Raw genomic sequence first — 21,800 nt, 5'->3', positions numbered from 1 at the left:
ATCAGGTCAGGACCTGTGCCCCTGGGAGGGGACTCAGAAGAGGAGGTGGCTTACAAGGGTGAAGAGCCTCCCTGGGGAGTGGCTTGAGCCATATATTGAGTGTCCCAGCCCTGGGGTCCGAACCAGGAAGATGAGTCCCCTTGGCTGGTAGGAGGGCTGGTGGAACAGGAGGGATGTGGGAGGTCTGGACTTTGCTCCTGAGGAACGTGCACACACTCGCTTACTCCTGAAACAAGGTGGGGAGGATGGACTGAAGCTGCGTGGGACAGTGGCCAGTTTCCTGCAGCTGCCCCAGCACATGCCTGAGGCAAGCACTTGCTATGGCTCTGCTTGCCCCACAAAGCAGCTTTACACTGGAGTAAGGGCTGCAGTTACTGAGGGGAGAGCTCATTTGCAAGGGACAAAGATGGCTCAGACACAGAGAGAGCAGCATCTTAGCAGGGGCAGCCATTACTGGTTCTTATGGAGGCAGCACATCAGAAGCAGTCTGGGAATCTGACCACAGGTGGTGCCACCATAGTCAATGCCCAAACCCATGCTGAGGGCCTGAACCAGTCCTCTTGCTCCAGCACTTTTCCCTCTGGGGCAAAGTTGCTGGTACTGGAAGGAAGGAGAGGTCACACTTAAAGGGAATGGAGCCAGCTTGGACGCGACCCTCAGGGCTTCTGCTCCAGCAACTTTGAACCTGTCCCCACGCCCCCATAGGGTAGTTCTGTCCGCTGAGCAAAGGAGAAGCCCCAGCTAAAACCTGTCTCTGGCCCTAGCCCTCCATCTCCAGCCCCACCTCTTACCATGGTGCTAGCTGCCAGCACACTCTGGGGAAAGACATGACTGACTCAGGCACACATCAGATTCAGCTCTCCCACCAAAGCCACTGGGCACACAGAGACTATATAGGGATGCATCCACACAAGGACACCCCTTCAAAACCTCAAAAGGTAACTTTTTTACCTGATTTCATAGAGACAGAAAAAGTTAAGCAAAATTAAAAAACAGAGGAATTTGTTTTAATTTAAAGAACAAGAGAAAACTTCTGAAAAACAAATAATAAAACACATAAATAATTTACAAGATAAAATGTTCAAAGTACAAGCTATAAAAATGCTAACTGAATTAAGGAAAAAAAATAGATAAACAGTGAGAATTTTGACAAGTACCTAGAAAATATAAAAAAGAAACAGTCAAAATTGAAGAATACATTAACTAAAAAAAAAAAAAAAAAAAGGTTCTGAAGAACCTAACGGCAGGACAGGAACAAAGACGCAGATGTAGAGAATGAACTTGAGGACACGGGGAGGGGGAAGGGTAAGCTGGGACAAAGTGAGAGAGTGGCATGGACATATATACACTACCAAATGTAAAATAGATAGCTAGTGGGAAGCAGCTGCATAGCACAGGGAGATCAGTTCGGTGCTTTGTGACCACCTAGAGGGGTGGGATGGGTAGGGTGGGAGAGAGACACAAGATGGAGGAGATATGGGGATGTATGTACATGTATAGCTGATTCATTTTGTTATAAAGCAGAAGTTATCACACCATTGTGGAGCAATTATACTCCAATAAAGATGTTTAAAAAAAAAGAAAACAAATATAACCTAGAAATTATTAGTCATAAACAGAATGTTTTCATTTTCTGGTCTTGTCTATTCCCAATAATAATAGCATTTATTGAAAAAAAACATACTAAAAGGAATTAAGAGCAGACTATCAGAAGAATGCATAACTGACCTGAAATATAGAATAATGGAAATTACCCAATCAGAAGAGCAGAAAGAAAAACAAATTTAAAAAATGAGAACAGCTTAAGGAATTTCTAGGACAACATTAGGAGCACCAACATTTGCATTATAAGGATCCCAAAAGAAGAAGACTGAGAAAATGGTGAAAGGTATATTTGACAAAATTATGGCTGAAAACGTCTCAAACATGAAGTAGGAAACAGATATCCAGGTACAGGGAGGGCAAGAGGGTCCAAAAAAAATGAACCAAACAGACCCACAATAGGACCATAATTAAAATGGCAGAAGTTAAAGAGAGAATTCTAAAGGAAGCAAGAGAAAAATAAGGAGTCACATACAAGGGAATACCTATTAAGCTGTGAGCTGATTTCTCTGCAGAAATTCAAAAGTGCTAAAAGGGAAAAACCTGCAACCTAGGATATTCTAGTCAGTAAGATTGTCATTAAAAATTAAAGGAGAAATAAAGAACTTCTCAGACAAGCAAAAACTAAAAGAGTTCATCAGTAGTAAACCAACCTTAAAGGAAGTGTTAAAAGGTCTTCTCTAAGTGGAAAAGAAAAGGCTATAACAAGAAGTAACTATCTATAGGAAAAAGAAAAATCTTACTAATAAAGACAAAAATATAGTAAAGTCTGATGATCAACCATTTAAATAAGCTAGAACAAAGATTAAAAGACAAAAATTGTAAAAAAAAAAAAAATTTATAACCACTCTAATCAGCAAAGGATAAACATGAAGATGTGAAATATGACATCAAAAGCACAAAATATGGGAGAGGGGAATAAAAACCATAGATCTTTTAGCATGTGTTTTAATTTAAATGACTACTGGTTTAAAACAAGTAGATATAGTTATAGCTCAACATATATGGAGCCTATGGTAACCACAAACCAAAAACTTACAGTAGATGCACAAAAATTACAGAGAAAGGAATGTAAGAATACCACCAAAGAAAATCACCAAATCATGAGGGAAGAAACTAAAATAAGATGAAAATTAACATAGAAGAACTTCAAAGCAACCAGAAAATACAAACTAGTCCAGAAAAATTGAAGAGGAGGGAGTACTCCCAAATTTATTCTATAAGGTCATCATTACCCTAATACCAAAAGCAGATAGAGACACTAAAAAATAGAAAATTACAGTTCAACATATCTAATGAATAGAGATGCAAAAATCCTCAACAAAATATTAGCAAACTGAATCAACAATATATAAAAAGGATCATACATCATGATCAAGTGAAATTTATTTCAGTGATGCAAGGATGGGTTAATATCTGCAAATCAATCACTGCAATACACCACATTAACAAAGAATAAAAATCACATGATCATCTCAATAGATGCAGGAAAAGCATTTGACAAAATTCAACACCAATTCATGATAAAAATTCTCATCAAAGTGTGTATAGAGGAGACACTTCTCAACATAATAAAGGCCATTTGTAACAAACTCATATCTAACATCATACTCTGGCGAAAAGTTTAAAGCTTGCCCTGTAAAATTAGGAATAAGACAAGGATACCCAGGGACTTCCCTGGTTGTCCAGTGGTTAAGAATCCATCTTGCAATGCAGAGGATGCCAGTTCGATCCCTGGTCAGGGAACTAAGATCCCACATGCTGTGGGGCAACTAGGTCTGTGCACTGCAACTACTGAGCCCCTGCACCACAACTAGAGAGCCTGTGTGCCACAACTACAGAGCCCACGTGCTCTGGAGCCCATGCACCACAACTAGAGAGCCTGCATGCTGCAAATACAGAACCCATGTGCCACAACTAGAGAGAAACCTGTGTGCCACAACTAGAGAAAAGCCCATGCACCACAACGAAGAGCCTGCATGCTGCAACGAAAGATCCTGCACGCCACAACTAAGACCCAACACAGCAAAAAAATAAGTAAATAAATAAATAAATATTTTAAAAAAGACAAGTATGCCCACTATCGCCACTTTAGTTTAACATGGTATGAGAAGTCCTAGCCACAGCACTTAGAAAATAAAAAAAAAAAAAAGGCATCTAATTCAAAGGGAAATAGTAAAACTTTCACTATTTGCAGAGGACATGATACTATATATAGAAAATCCTGAAGTCCTCACAAACATTAGAACTAATAGATGAATTCATTAAAGTTACAAGATACAAGATTAATACACATAAATCTGTTGCTTTTCTATACACTAATAATAAACTATCAGAAAGTAAAAACAATAAAACAATCCTATTTAAAATCCCATCAGAAAGACTAAAATGCCTAGGAATAAACTTAACCAAGGAGGTGAAAGATGTATATTCAGAAAACAATAAAGCACTGATGAAGAAAGTTGAAGATGATACAAAGAAATAGACATCCCATGTTCATGGAAGAGTTACTATTGTTAAAATGTCAATATTAAAAGCAATCTACAGATTTAATGCAATCCCTATCAAAATACCTATGACTTTTTCACAGAACTACAACAAAGAGTCCTTAAATTTATATGGAACCACAAAAGACCCCAAATTGCCAAAGCAATCTTAAGAAAAAAGAACAAAGCTGGGGGTATCAGGCTCCCTGACTTCAGACTATACTACAAAGCTAATCAAAACAGCAAGGTATTGGTACAAAAACATTCACATAGATCAATGGAACAGAACAGAGAGCCCAGAAATAAACCCATGTACTTATGGTCAATTAATCTACAACAAAGGAGGCAAGAATATACAATGGAGAAAATAAATGGTGCTTGGAAAACTGGACAGCTATATGTAAAAGAATGAATGAATTAGAAAATTTTTAGAAATTAGAATTAGAAAATAGAGATTTTTGCATCTCTATTCATTAGATATGTTAAACTGTAATTTTCTATTTTTTAGTGTCTCTATCTGCTTTTGGTATTAGGGTAATGATGACCTTATAGAATAAATTTGGGAGTACTCCCTCCTCTTCAATTTTTCTGGAATAGTTTGTATTTTCTGGTTGCTTTGAAGTTCTTCTATGTTAATCTGTTTTCTCACAGTGCATACAAAAGTGAACTCAAAACAGATTAAAGTCCCAAATATAAGACCAGAAACCATAAAACTTCAAGCAGAGAACATAGGCAGAACACTCTTTGACATAAATCGTAGCTATCTTTTTTTGGATCTGTCTCCTATGGCAAAAGAAACAAAAGCAAAAATAAACAAATGGGACCCAGTTAAACTTAAAAACTTTTGCACAGTGAAAGAAACCATCAACACAATGAAAAGACAACCCATTGAATGGGAAAAAATTAATTGCAAATGATATGGCCAATAAGAGTTTAATAACCAAAATATATAAACAGCTATACAACTCAATATCAAAAAACCAAACAACCCAATTAATAAATAAGCAGAAGACCTGAATAGACATTTTTCCAAAGACATACAGATGGCCAACAGGCACATGGAAAGATGCTCATCATCTCTAATCATCAGAGAAATGCAAATCAAAACCACAATGAGATATTACCTCACATCTGTCAGAATGACTATCATCAAAAAGACCAAAAGTAAATGCTGGAGAGGGTGTGGATAAAGGTAACCCTTGTACACCGCTGGAGGAAATGTAAATTGGTGCAGTCACTAGGGAAAACAGTAAGGAGGTTCTTCAAAAACCTAAAAATAGAACTACCAAATGATCCACCAATTCCACTCCTGGGTATATAGCCAAATAAAACCAAAACACCAAAAAACCCACTAATTCAAAAGATACATGAACCCCAATGTTCATAGCAGCACTATTTACAATAGCTAAAATATGGAAGTGGCCATCAACAGACAAATGGATAAAGATGTTTTATATATATATATATTTTCCACACACACATACAATGGAATATTAGTCATAAGAAATGAAAACCTGCCATTTGCAGCAATCTGGATGGTACTAGAGAATATTATACTTAGTGAAATATGTCAGACAAAGAACGAGAATTACTGTATGATATCACTTATATGTGGAATATGAAAAATAAAATAAACTTGTGAATATAACAAAAAAGAAACAGATGCACAGATAGAAAAAAAAAACGCTAGTGGTTACCAGAGGGAGAAAGAAGGGGGAGGGGCAAGTTAAGGATAGGAGATTGAGAGATACAAACTACTATGTATAAAATGGATAAGCAGTAAGAATATATTGCATAGCACAGAGAGATATATCTATTATTTTATAAGAACTTTGATGTATAATCCATAAAAATATTGAATCATGATTTTGTACACCTGAAACTAATATTTATTGTAAATCAACTATATTTCAACAGAAAAAATTTAAAAAGAAATATAAAACATGAGATAAAAAAATAACCCTACCTTTTACCTTTTAAAAATGATTACATTTATATTTAATTACAAAGGTAATACATTGTTATTTCAATAATTTAAGTAATATGAAGATGACCAAAAATACTGAACTACCTACCTCCAACCCCAGACTCCTCAGATTAAAATAAATGTGACTATTTGATGACATATTATTTTTAGCAAAATGTTATATGCTCATACATATATGTATATACATACAAGTGTATATATGTATCATTTTTAAACAGACTCCAATTTCTTTCTACAAAAACAGATTTTTTGAAAATCTCTGAAACATTTTTTTATAAGAGCATATTATTCCACAGTATGAGTATACTATATTTTGTTCCCCTATATGAACATTCAATTTATTTTGCCATTCTAAAAATAATATATAATCGACATCTTGAGGAACATGCCCTTAAGTACTTAAAATGGATTCTCAATATTGAAAATTGCTAAGTTGGAGTATATGCACATCCAATTTCTAGATAAGGCCAAATTTATTTCCCAAAATTTTATAAAAATTAATTTTCACAATAGCAATCTATGAGTATCCATTTCGATAAATCCTTACCAGCAAGAAACTTCATATTCTCCTTAATTTTGCCTATTTTATGAATGAAAAATTTATCAATTTTTATAATTTGTATTTCCCTGATTGCTGGTAAGGTTGACCATCTGTTCATGCATTTATTAGCCAATTTGATTTCCTCTTCTATAAAATGCCCATTTATATCCTTTATCCATTTGTTTTTGGCCTGTTAATATTATCTTTTTCTTTACTGATTTGTAGTAGCTCTTTTAAAATTAGGCATATTAACCCTTGGCTTGATTATATTGAAAGCATTTTTTCAGTTTAACCTTCAACACTTAATGTTTTCATGTTTTCTATGTACAAATACTTCAATTTTTATGCAGGATAGTGTGCCCTATGACCTCCTCTGTATCTGTACATTCTTCCTTAGTGATCCATCTAGTCCTGTGCCTCTAAACATCATTCGTATGCAGATGTTTCCCAAGTGTCTCCAGCCCTGACCTCTAGAGTTCTAGACCAATATATGTAACTGCCTACTAAACGGCTTCACACAGAGATCGAGTACCATTTTAAACTTCACATGTCCAGAAGAGAATTCTGCAATCCGTGCGGCACACTCCTTCCAGTCTTACATCCCTCCCCATCTCAGTAGATTGTAGACATCCTCACTCACTCAACTACTCAAGCCAAAATTCTTAGGCATTATTCTTCTTTCCTCTCTTTCCTTAATACCCTTCCCTGAATCCTTCAGTCAATTCCATTACTCTAACTCTAAAATATGTCCTGTGTCTATCTGCTTCTCTCAATATCTGTTATTACTCTTTTAGCCCAAAGCACCATCAGTTGTTACCTATTAGTGTAATATCCAATAAAACTTTCTTCCCTTCATCTATTTTTGTCTCATACTATCCATTCTGTAAACATTACAGTAATATAATAATATTTTAAAATCAAAATCAGAACAATTTATTTTGAGCTAACAACTCTCTGATAGCTTCCCACTGCACTTCAAATAAAATTCAAACCCTTTCCAGACTGACTAGGGCCTAAACAATGTCAGCCTTGGCTAGCTCTCCCCCATCTTTTACCAATCTCCCCTTTACTCACTACATTCTGGCTCACCACATTGGGTGGCTTTCAATTCTTTAACATGCCATGCTTATTCCATTTGCAGAGACTTTAGGCTTGCCGTTTTCTCTTTCTGGAATGCCCATTTCTAGACCTTTCTATGGTTTTCCCCTTATTATTTAGGTCCCAGCTCAAATGCCATCTCCATACAGAGGTTTCTCTGGCCATAGTATCTAAAGTAGCAGCGCATCCCCTGCTTATCCTATAACATATTCCAATATTGCTTTTTTCAACAGGTATCACTCACTAAAATCATTCTATTTGCTTGGCCTCCATCAGTAGGATGTACACTCCATTAAAATCTGGGGTTGAGTCTGCCTTATTTATTAGCGAATCGCTAGCATCTTGAATAGGGCCAGTCACACAGCAGGTGTTCAATAAATCTTTGTTAGACAAATGAATATCTATATTACGTTTTATGGTTTCTGAATGTTCTATCTCTTAAAAAGCATTCCTCAATAATGTTTTATTGTTTTTATTTACATTTATTTATTTATTTTTACATTTCGATCCAATCCATCTACAGTTCATTTTTATAAATGAATCAATGTGTAATTCTAGATGTTTCCATACGGATAACAAATTATGCCAGTACCATTATTATATAAATTATTTTAATGACATCTGTGTCCTCTATAACTACATATACATTTAGATCTACTTTTGCAAACTTTATTCATTTATTTTTCTCTTCTGTGCAATTATAACATTTTATTTTAGTACAGGATAGTTACAGGATGCTTTCTTATCTAGCACGGGAAAGCTTTCTATACTTATTACGATTTAAACTTATTGTCATTTTAAAATAACTTTATTGTAATCTTTTTTTCCTAGAAATTATCATCAGTGATTATCTAAAATTGTTGGCATCCATTAGAATAATCATGGCTTTGTTATTTTGATCTATTTTTGCAATGCAATATGTTCTAAAATTTCCTAATTTGATAGAAGGTCTATGAAGTGGACATTAAAAGCATGTCCACTTTATGTTCTCTTGGCTGATAATACATTTCCTTATTAATTCTTTCAAAAATACTGTCAAGAACAGACAAATTATTACATAATTTTAGGTCAGCATTTCCTGCATTGTCTCTGTCCCTCTTTTTCAGGTAATGATAATCAGTATCATTTCAGAATGAAATGACCTGAGTGAATGAAGTTTCACCTGTTACGTGGTTTTTTCCTGGTATATAAAGACACTAAGAGAGTTTTGAAATGTGTTAAGGAATGTGAAAGATAAGAAAAGAAATAAATTCATTAAAAACAAATCAGAGTTACTTGGTCTGGGAAATTTACCTCCTTAGATTAGGAGCACACACTTTGAAACAAAGGGTAAAATAGACCATGAAGGATGGTTTTTCAAGCAATTTTTTCCAAGGAAAACATTATTTCCTGGTGGGAAATATTTGTCTTATTAGTTCCTTAACATTTCATACAGGTTGCTTTTTAAGACAACATTTATGAAACTAGAAAGTAACTTCGAATGGAATTATGTAGTTTATGACCATCATGCACCACGAATGGCGGTACTCATGGCCCTGTCACTTCAATAGGGAAGTGTTGCTAGCAGGATGCTGCAGAAAATATGACATGTGCGCTATTGGTGCCGATGTAATATCTTGGGTTCTATTAATAAAAGCATGCCCTCCGTGAAGCCACTCCCTATAAATCCTTCAATAAGCATATTTGGCAGAGAAAACAGACCTGGAGTGACTCTGACTATGGCAATCCAATAAGTCAGTTCTCTCTATCTTGTTCCAGGCCAGTTCTGTTACACTGGAAAAATCCTTTGTGTAGTCATGGACAGAGACACTTTCTGGCTACCTTAGTTAACAAAGCTGTATGTTGGGGAGAAACTTACTACAAGATTTTACAGGGAGTAGGGAAGACTGTGGGGAGTATCAACAGTCTTACTGGCAGGCCTCACAGAGTACAGAACAGATCAGAGTAAACCCTCTAAGTTTAACTGCAGCTACCTAATCCCCAAGAGAAGCACCTGACACTTCATCCCTTAGCTTTTAATGCATCTGGTTACTCAGCTATTCTTTCTTTTGTTCCTGCTGCCATCTCCCTAGTGAATCTACACTCTACTCTTCCCTTTATTATGATACTTGCTTTCTCACGGCTCATGCTCATTGCACTCTCTCTACATGCTATTTTACCAAATTCACTACCTTGTATATTTCACATTTAAAGTCCCCAAGGAAGATAAGATCTGAATAGTTCAGCCAGTCATCACTGAGTGTAAAGGGTTAGAAGAGCTCGTGCCCTGGGCCATGTGATAGTTCCTTGGTCTGGCTTGGGTCAGATCCCATTCCTCAATCTGGATAGTGGGAGACAGTAGAATGGGACACTGAGATCCATTTATAAAGGACCATCCAGAAGAGGGATACAGGCAAGGACTGCCTTCACAGCATCCTGAAGTTCTTGCTTATGTATCAGATAAATTAATAAATGCCAGAGTTTTGAGTACGGACTAAATTGCTTTCTGTCTAGTTAAAAAAGATAGCCAAAGGCATCTAATTATTCAGCCAAAGACATCTAATTATTCTTAAAAACTTCTTTCTTGATTTCTTGGTTCAGTCTTTCATTTCTCCATGTCTCATGTTGGATTATTGTAAAAGATTCCCTGTGTAAATCATAGAATATCAGATTATGGGTATTTTCATAATAATTATCACAAATACTCAATGATGAGTTTTAAACTAAAACTATAGTGAACAGATTCTTGGTCTGCCTAGGAAATGACTGTTTCTTATTCTTTGTGTCTGTCTGTGAAAGGATACATCCTGCAGGGGAGAAGAAAAATATGGTATTCACCTTGCCTCAAATAGCAAGCTTTTGTTTGGTTGGTTGGTTGGTTTTCTCTTTAAGTTTGGAGGAAGATCATTTATCCATCCTTATATTTCTTACTACAGCTGCAAAGAATACTTCACATAGTAGGTCCTTAGGGAACATTTTCAAAAAGAAAAAGAGAATCTAGGAACATAATTAAATCAAAAATGAACTGTCATTATGAAATCCTGTTTTGAAGGAAACTCAAAGTACTGTAAAATATTTGTGAATCAAGCAGGATGCACCCAAAATACTATAATATGGAAACACATGCTAGTTTTCACGTTCCTTCTCCCTTAAATGCATTCCAAAGTCCAAAGCAAATTTGTCTTACTGCATATAGAGACATAATAGCACATTGCTATACACTTTAAAGCTCTTATCATTTACATTTCAAAGGAAGAGATTTTGTTTCATCAGTTCATATCATGATAATCAGTAGACTCATTAATATGAAAAACTAAATCCTCCATCAATTTTCTGGGCTCCAGAGCTTTGCAAAATTCTAATTTCTTTAAGCGGATTCTACTTTGTGTTCTTTCCCTATCTTAAAAAATCCATAAAACTAGAGAGGATGATTTATGAAACACAATGAGATAATATTCTACTGAATATACTTCCAAACTGTGACTGGGGAGATCCAGCATAAGCAGTGAACGTTTGATATGAAGTTCTTTGGGACTTTAGTTATTTTTTTCTTTTTTATGCATTTTATTTGACTGAGTTTTTAATAAAGTCAAGCATGGATTATTCATTTAGTCCTACTCAAAGTCCCAGGTGATTCGCACACCTTCTTTTATTTCCTGCTTGTCAAGGTCAGATATAATGAAAACAAAGGTTAAGAAAATACAGCTTCATATCTCAGATACCTTTGCATTATTTCATCTGGTAATTTTTCAGGAAAGGTGAAGGCTCTGAGACACCCTGTGTCTCCACGTTATCTGACCTCACAGCCTTTTTGCTTGCATCCAGTTCATTTTCATCTATCCTTTTGCAATATTGATTTTTGAAATTACCCATGTTATATATAAATGCAATCTCATTATAAAAAGATTCACGCAATATTTGATTATCAAAAGCACTTCAAAATACACAGTGAATATTTTTAAAATGGTTTTGTATGATAAAATAATATATCCCCTAAATTTATTTCTAAAACAAGGCAGGAAACTCCCTCCCCATTTCATATTAAAATTATCTGGGACTTTTATTTCTTTTTTGTTTGTTTTTGCTTTTTACTCTATGCATCAAAAATTAATTAGCAGCAAACAGAAGTTTTATTCTTCTAGTTAGCTTTCATGAGTTTGTTAAATCACATCTCTCTATCTTGGATTTTTTTTCTTCTGTTACTGAATCACATTCTCAAGCAATATTTTTCAGAGATTTATTGGGGGTAAAACTGAACCATTGCTTGTCTGAAAATATTTTTTGTCTTTCCACAAGAATATAATTTGGTTGAATATATTCATTCAGGTTCAAAACATTTTTCAGCAGAACTTTGAAGATAATGTTTCACTGTTTTATTGACATCAATATTGTTATCAAGAAATATGATGCTAATATGATGCTTTTTTCTTTTGGAAAAATCTGGATTTAAATTTTGATTACTTGTTTGTCTTTCCTCTCTGGAAGCATTTAGGATTTTTCTCTTTATCCTCAGGTTTCTGAAATTTCATGATGGTGTGTCCAGCACTGAGTCTTTTTACAGTTATTCTGTGTGACTTTTGGTGAATCTCTCAGGGTGAAGACTTCCACTTTTCTTCAAATCTGAGACTTTGCTTTCTGTGTTTTATTTCTGTAATTCTTTCTTTTTTAAAAAATTCTCTATTTTCTTCTAGAACTCCTGTTAGACTAATATAGAAAATTCAGGATCTGTACTATTATCTCAACTTTTCTCATCTTTTATTTCTATGCCATTTTGTACTACATTCTGAGATAAGTCCTCAGTTTTTTATTATGTACACATTTCAGTTCTCTACAGAGAACATAGTCAAAGAGGGCTCAGGTTCAAACATCTGTTTTCATTGACTTAGGAACATTCATTCATTCATTCATTCAGTATACACTACTTCTGTATCTCCAGGGTTCTAGATATTCTCCTCAGTCCCATGAGAGATATACACAGAAACAAGGCAAGGTCTCTTACTTCTAGAAACTTTGTGGGTTATAAGAAATAAAATGATGCATGTGTGACTGATGCATAGAAGTAGAGGAAAATGAAATAACATATGGTTAAAGGTACAGGAAGAAACCAGATGATGAAGAATGAAGACCTTGAATGCTATGAACAGGAATTTAGATGTTATGTGAAGTATGGTGGGAAGCAAACATTGGGTTTTAAAAAGGGTGGTAATGTGATCTGATTTATTATTTTTAAGATTATTCTGACTGCCTTGGGAAAAATAGATTGAAGGGAAACAAGAGTAGGAGTAGGAGACTATTGCAGAAGGTCATCACAAGGATGTGTTTAGCTTTATGTGTCAGCAGTGCAGATGGAGAGAAATGGACAAATGTAAGATATATTTAGGAAGCATACATGTCATGACTTGCTAATGAACTGAATATGGAACATAAGAGGGAATGAGGAATCAAAGACGGTTCTTGGGGCTTCCCTGGTGGCGCAGTGGTTGAGAGTCTGCCCGCCGATGCGGGGGACGCGGATTCGAGCCCTGGTCTGGGAGGATCCCACATGCCCTGGAGCGACTAGGCCTGTTAGCCACAACTACTGAGCCTGCGCGTCTGGAGCCTGTGCTCCGCAACAAGAGAGGCGGCGAGAGTGAGAGGCCTGCACACCGCAATGAAGAGTGGCCCCCGCTTGCCACAACTAGAGAAAGCCCTTGCACAGAAACGAAGACCCAACACAGCCAAAAATAAATAAATAAATAAATTTATAAAAAAAAAAAAAAAGACGGTTCTTGAGATTTTGGCTTACATAATGAGCTCCAAGGAGGTTTGAGGGTGACAATGTTATTTTTGAGGTAATTTTTACCATCTGAATGGGTTTTTAAAAGTAAATAAATGGATGAAAAATTAAGGAAAGAGTGTAGGGAGACAATAATAGGCAAGACTGTAGACCCAGTGCCTAGTGCAGTGCCTAAAACATCAGTGTTCAAAAATATGTGAGAACTAATGATGAATTAATAAATCCACATGAAAGGAGGAGCTGAATAAATATATGGATCATTCGCTAATCATTTTTCAAAGGTAAAACCCATGTACTAAATCTCGCTTCCCAATAAGCCCTCACAAATTTAAAATAAAATTGTCTCAACTGTAAATTTTTAATTTGACCTTATGTTAATAAATATTTTCAAATGAATGTGGTTTCCATAAATGAATGTTGCCAGTTCATAATCATCCCTGGATTATTTTTTATTATAGTACTTTATTTTTATTATGTCCTGTGAAGCCAGCTTTTAAAGTATAGAGAAATAATGGGGGATATGAAGTTATTTTGGCTCTTGGTCCTTCTACCATCTGCTGGTCTCCTGGATTTCAATTATGATACAAAAAAAAGGGACCTGTTGCAGAGATACATGTGAGCACACAAGAGTCCATGAAGTACCTGTGGAGTCTTTGTACCTTTGTACCTTATATGTACCTGTGTTGCTCTTTTCTCAAATCTCTTTTGTTGTACCTACCTCTTCTGTCTTTCTCAGGTCCTCAAAATAATAGCCTGCTTTTCTAAAGATAAACCACTTAGACTCCTCAAAATTCTATATTGTCAAAGTACTTTTGGCAGATAATATATTCTCCCATAAATCAGTCATGTTCCTCTTTTTTTTTTTTTTTTTAGTATCTTTATTGGAGTATAATTGCTTTATAATGGTGTGTTAGTTTCTGTTTTATAACAAAGTGAATCAGCTATACATATACATATATCCCCATAACTCTTCTCTCTTGCGTCTCCCTCCCTTCCACCCATCCTATCCCACCTCTCTAGGTGGTCACAAAGCACCGAGCTGATCTCCCTGTGCTGTGCAGCTGCTTCCCACTAAATATCGGTTTTACATTTGGTAGTGTATATATGTACATGCCACTCTGCAGACCTACTAGAGAATGGACTTGAGGACACCGGGAGGGGGAAGGGTAAGCTGGCACAAAGTGAGAGAAAGTCATGCTCTTCTTAATGGCTTCTATACTATTAGAAATCTGCCTTCATGGTGAGTATACTCAGATAAAATGAACCATCTGGATAATTCATCTTTGGAAGCAATTTAGTATTATAATTAGTCCCTAAAATTGATTTTCATCATTTAAATGATTATTAAGAATCTTAAACACACAAGATAATGTATTAAGTACTGAAGAGACTGCAGTATCCCAAAAATCTGTAACTATGCTTATCTCAGAATATGTGCTGAATAAATACTTATAGACTAAATATATGAACAAATAAATAAATACAGTGGGTCCCTCTCTAATCTGAAAGGAATTGAAACTCCTCTAGTAGAAGTAGAATTTTTATTTGAGAAAAACCTCTACTCTTATTCTGACATGCTCTCTATATTTAACAGATTGCAAATTAGTTTTAGAAATACAAAATATTCACCAAAAAACAAATTGCATAATACTAGAGGAGCTGATGAGGTTTTTATTTTTACATTTTTAAAAATTTTATTGAAGAATAGTTGATTTACAATGTTGTGTTAATTTCTGCTGTACAGCAAAGTGATTCAGTTTTTTATATATATATATATATAAAGTTCCCTGTGCTATACACTAGGACCTTGTTGTTTATCCATTCTTTTTTTTTTTTTTAACAGCTTTATTGGAGTATAATTGCTTTACAATGTTGTGTTAGTTTCTGCTGCATAGCAAAGTGAATCATCTATACGTACACATACATCCCCATATCCCCTCCCTCTTGCTTCTCCCTCCCACCCTCCTTATCCCATAGAAAATGGACTTGAGGACATGGGGAGGGGGAAGAGCTGATGAGTTTTGAAAGTAATGAGAATTGTAGTAGCAACTGTGCTGGCTGGGACTTGTAGTGGGAAGTGTATTAGAAGATGGTAGACAGTAAGATTTTGATTGGCAGGAAAGAGGGAAGGGTACTATATACCAGAAGGAAACAATAAAAGCATTTGTAGGTCTATTGCTGCTTCTACTACTCTGTCCAGCTTAACACACAGTATTTGTTGAACTCATCATTGTATGGTAGAGTACATTTTGTTAAAAAATAAAATGTTGCTTTCTAAGACAATAAACAATTTCTCTTTCCATCACTGACATTAACAATGGGGTAGAAACCTCTGATTCACAATGAGATAAAATCACAGTTGTTTTAGGTTTTCTAGGTAATCTCAGGACATTTCTCCTGACAGGTATACGTCTTTGCTTATACATCTACAAGGAAGATAAAAGTACATAATAAGTAACTGTATAGATTACAGATTGGGTAAAACTAGCACACCATTGTAAAGCAATTATACTCCAATAAAGATGTTAAAAAAAAAAAAAAGTTAAAGTACTCTCCTGTGTGTCTTAAAATGCAAACATCACTGTATGTTTTTAAGCATTAAAAAAATCCCTGTATTGTTAAGTATGTAAGGAATGATACTAATGCTAAAATTCTATTAAATTCAAATTCTAATGCTACAGGAACCCTTGTGATCCCTTTTGTATAACTTGCCACTCTGAAATTTTAAGAATTTCTCAGTGTTGAACCTGCTCATGTAATAGACACTACAACTTCTGATATTGTCAACTGGAAGTTGGAAATATGCTTCACATTCTTGCCATGAAATTATCTAAATAGCCAAGTCAATGCTTAGTTGTTCCTTGTGGGTACATTTGATGCACTTACAACAATAAATGGCCTCTTATATTTCCAAAAAAGAAATTTTGGAAATGTAATTCAGAAGAGCAACATCCTGAAATATTTTTAGGATTGGTATCTTGATACCAATCCTGATATCTTTAGGACTGGTACTTGCTGCTTTAGAAAAAAGGACATTCTTCTAAGCTACTGAGTAATATTGCAGATATGTTTTTGCCAGTTAATCTCCTTCCCATCAAACACTATGGGCTTTTGACAAATGTTTTCCTGATTCATTCTTCAATCGCAAGGTTTATGAAAATCTCCATCTGCCACTTTGCTATTTTTGCACCAGTTTGGATATAACGAAGAATGTGGACATTTGCTTTGTCCATGCAGTTAATATGTGTATCCTATTTTCTAATAAAGACTGTATGTCCTATTGATAGTGAACAAATTTGGTGACAAAAATATATACATGACAGCTTGAATTGTTCAACACAAATGCACTCTCTTAAAATAACCAGTAAAATAGCAATGCCTTGTATGGACAACAGCTGGTGGGGTGCAAATATTAGAAAGAGCACAGTATTTGTAGGCAGTCAGAACGAACAGGGTCTGAATAAGATACCTAAGCCTCACTTTCCTTATGAATTGGCTAAGGTGAAAACTTAATTCACTTCACAGTAGTGTTAAGAAAAGAGAATAGCTGAGGTCAAAGTCCCCAGTTACTGCCAGTCAGTGGAGCCACAATATATTCATGGCCTGAAGTAGGGGTCTCAAACTCGAGTACAAGATTTAAGACAAAGGAATGTTAGTACCTGGGTAGAATTGACAAGTTCAAGACTTTTTAAAGTATTTAAACTCATTATTTTTATTTCCTAAAGTAGTCTAACAAAACAGGTCTGCTGAAGATTTTGAGAACCCTAGTCCAGGCCCCAGGGGGAGCGTCTGTGCTTTTCAAGTACCCATAAGCAGGACTCTTGCATGTTTATCTCTGTATTTAGTTTAAGCCTGTGTCATACCTCAAAGTGCCCACTCATCTTTCTCAGGGCCAGACCAAAGGTTTTAATTCAAAGGAAATAATGGCCATACGATTACAATTCTCTCAACTTGTCTATTGCTGCAATTAATAATTATGTGTCTTCCCTAAGATTGACTTCCTCACCTATTCTAGTTCACCTGCCAGTGGTCAACCCCTATAATCATGTTCTGGATCTGAACTCATCTCCCTCCCCAGGGATCACCCATCAGTAGTCTCCTCTTGCTTCTGTATGTTCATTATCTTTCATTATATGAACTTAACTATAAATATATCAGCTTATTTAAATACTACAATTGAAAATCAACATACAATGGTTCATAAAAGGAAAAATCCATCAACTGAACCTCAACAAAAATGGTTTGCTCTTCAAAAGACCCTGTTAAGAGGACAAAAAGAAAAGTTAAAGATGGGGACAAAATATTTGTAAACCCCATGCCTGACAAAGAACTATTAGCTAAAATACATAAAGAACTTTCCAAACTCAACAGTAAAATAAACAATCCAATTAAAAATGGGCATGGCTATAAACCATAAAGTAAAATAAAGAATAAGCTTAATATAATTACTATGAATGCAGATGATCCTACAATATTAAAACAATTTGAGAGTAGGTAATAAATAAGGAAGACATAATTTAATTTCATGGTAATTTGTTGGTTAGAGTGGAGAAAACATCAAAACTCTCAAAACAACTCAAATTTATTAAAAAAGTTAAAACAGGAAGAACAGAAATTACAAATGAATACGGTCCACTGTGCCAGGAAAGGTAATGAAATTTAAAATTCAAAGATAAAGAGAGACTCTTTGGATTATCTGTATACTAAAATTAGTTACATGGAGGCTGGAAACACTAGGCTACACTCCTCTTTCCCAACAGTAATGTACAATACCAAATGGCAATAGAACGATGCCAAGAAAATTCTGAAATGGAAATAGTTTGATCCAAGAATCATATTCCTGGCTTCACCCTTAGAGCACCTCATATCAGCCATAATCTGCACCTGTTTCACTTCCTTTACCACGTGGTTCTTAACTCCATGATGTGGAATACCTATTGGCCTGCTGGGCATTCACAGGTTAGGTGGGCAACTCAGGAATATGGGAAAGATAACACCCTATGGGTTTACCCTCAACTGATTGATGATGGAAGCTGATAGAAAAATTCATCTCTTTTATCCCTTAGCTGAACAATTCTGAAATACATTTTAAACAGCTTCATAGAAAGTCCTAGGGGGAACACCCCTACTTGCCTACACCAGTGACTAACTCAGTGTTAGCCTCTGCAAGACGTCCATTCTCTGGGATCATTGGTCAAAATAAATTGCTTTATGCGAGACTTTTTTCTCCAGTTCTGCTTTCCAGAGGGAACTCAGACTAAAACATATGATACCAACAAAATATTAAATAAGGTAGAAAACAAACACGCAGAATGATATTCTGGAACTAAATCATTCACAAGTGAGGTATTGCTAAGAACCGCACTGCTGATGCAAGGTGGGTAGAGTTAATCCCATGATATTCTGCAGATTCGTGATTATTAAGAGGCAGGTCAGGATGAGGTACAGATGACAGTGAAGGATTGGCCTGTCTGGCTGCTGTAGCACTCGGGTGTTACAGGGTCAATGATAAGTATAAGGATTGTGCCTAATGATTTGATAGCCTTAAGAAAATAAAAACTGTCAACCCAAAGCAATTTGTGAAATGAAGAAGGCCTCAAGATTTACATGTAAAAGTAGTAGAACATCAAATGAGATGAATGTGAGACTGAGTGCACAGGAAGATAGTGGGACCTTGATATTTGGATAGATACACTTGATATTCTTACAGCCCTACCCCCAGACTTCCCCATACACTCTGCACTGGTAGAAGCAGCTCCCTCTGCATCTTTATAAGCAATCAGCCTCCTATTGCCTAGAGATGCTATGAAGACCTCACCTGAGGAAGGGGCCAGGCAAAATGAAGCCTGGTCTCTTCAACATCCTTCCTTCATTCCCTCCCTGCTTGCAGGCCAATAACTACAGAACAAATCAAGCATAGAATGCATTTTCTACTCAGAGGAAATAGCATTCATTCACAAAGAATTGTAAGATTTGGGCTGTTGGTACTAGCAGAAACAAGCAGAGTGGGTCTTGAAGATACTGAACTGGGGAAGTATGGAACATAAGTCTGGATAGGGGAGAATTCATTGACATAGGAGCACTATTCTGGACACAGTATGTCGTGTTCTGGCAAGGACGTGTGGAACTATTCTTATTAGGTAACCATTGTTGTGTGACGAAGTGCCATATATTTAACAGCTGAAACAGCACACTTTTATTATCCCTGTTTCTGTGGGTTAGGAGTCTGGGTATCGCTTAGCTTGTCCCTCTGCTTCTGAGTCTCACAAGGCTGCAATCAAGGTATTGACTTGGGCTGCAGTTTTATCTCAAGCTTTGACTGGGGAAGGATCCACTTCCAAGCATATTCCATTGCTGGTAGAATTCACTTCCTATGGTCTACTGGACTGAGGGCCTCAGTTTTTGGTTGGCTGTTAGCCAGCAGCTTCCCTCATCTCAGTTTCTTGACATATGGCCTCTCTATAGAGCAGCTCACAGTACAGTTGCTTGCTTTATCTAAGCCAACAAGGGAGAGAGAGAGTAGCCTAACAGGATGTGTTACAACGTTAAGTAACCTGATAACTGAAATGATATGCCATCACCTTAGGCATAATCTATTGGGTAGAAACAAATCAGAGTTTCTGCCCACACTCAAGTGGAATGGATTATACAAGATCAAGAGGACCAGGAGGCAGGGATGTTTGGGGGCCATCTTAGAGGTTTTTTTTTGCCACATTAATACACTGCTGGGAGGACCCATGAAGCTTGCTCAACAGCCTCAGGTAAATGAGGAGAAGCTCCTGGAACTTGGAAGAGAATTGATGAAAAGTTCAGAAGACTCAGGTAGACGGGGATATTAAAATGAATTCAATATGTTCGACTGGAGACTCCACCACCTGATTGCTCCACAGAGAAACACACCCTTCACTAAAGCAATAAGAAATAAGCTCCTGGGGAGGGGTGGTTGTTTCTCTGTACACAGAATTGACCAAAGGAGATGCTGCTATAGAACTGGGCTCTCTGGTGCTGGGGGATCCTGGCATGGCAAAGGCCAGATAGAAGCACTCAACAGAAAGCAGTAAGATGGACGGCACTGCTATCAAGGCAGCAGGGCCCTCATTTATATTTTATATACCAGAAAGAGGCACATAAGTTTATGAGAAATGTTTATCCCAAATGTCTATATGTATCTTTGTTTATGTCTGATTTAGGATGTACTCATACATCAAAGTGAAGTAAGGCAATAGAATTGAACTACATTTTGGAAACAGTTGTGATATAAGATATAGTACATGGATTTGTAATGATTCTGACATTGAGAATGTTGCATAAACTTGTTGAACTTCAGGTTTTCTTTTTTTTGGGGGTCTTTAAAATACTTCTTGGATGCTTTTTTGGGCCACGCATTATTCCAGAAGCTGGTGATATAATGCTGTGCCACAGATTTCCTGGATCCCTGATATGCTGGCATACCAATGGAGGATGTAGAGACTAAAGAAAATCTAAAAAAATACATAATAACCTTACTGACAATGTCCTGAAGAAAAAAGCATGGTGACGGGTAGAGAGTTTTGAGGACTACTGTAGATGGAATGGTGAAGAAATCCTTCATGAATAGGTGAAATTTGAGCAGACCTGAATAAACTGAGGAAGGCTTATGACTTCTTGGGAACGGCAAGTACAAAGGCCCTGCATAGAGAACATGACTAGAATATCTAAGGCATCATAAGGAGGCCAGAGTGGCTGCCACTCAGGGAAACAGTGATGGAAGTGTTAGGAAGTAGGGTCACAGGAGATGTTGGAATTCAGATCATTCAGATAATTTTTTGATGATTAACTCAGATAATATTTATAGTATTTTTGGCATACAGCAGTGTCCAGTTCAAAGGGCCAACTTTAGTTTTTACTTCTTCTGAAAGAAGCATATCATGGGAATTTTAAAGGACCAAGTTTAGGTTTCATAAAACCTACAACTCTCAGATAAAATAAATGACTATGCGACAGACTTATCATTCTATGTAAAGCTGGTAAAGAGACTAATAAAGGGTTTTATAGATTTGGCCTACATAATGAACACCTTCCTCAATAGAGTAAAATATATTTTTTAATATAGCCCCTGGTGTTTCCAACCAGAAGGATCTTAATTACCAAGGAGGCTGAAGTTCACAGAATAATCTGAAGAAGCAGTGACTGGAAATGAAGAAAGAAGTTACTGGAGTCACTTAAGCCCGCTTTGCATTCAACAAGCTTTGTTTCAGAGAAGAACAGTCGTGTCATAGATCAAACAAATATCAGATCAAACAGTTCAGGAATACTGGGTCTGGTAGGCTGAGTGTGGTCCCAGGATGTCAT

Source organism: Eubalaena glacialis, chromosome 4, assembly GCF_028564815.1.
Source record: "Eubalaena glacialis isolate mEubGla1 chromosome 4, mEubGla1.1.hap2.+ XY, whole genome shotgun sequence".
In the NCBI taxonomy this organism is placed as follows: domain Eukaryota; kingdom Metazoa; phylum Chordata; class Mammalia; order Artiodactyla; family Balaenidae; genus Eubalaena; species Eubalaena glacialis.
This window is presented reverse-complemented; position numbering follows the sequence as displayed.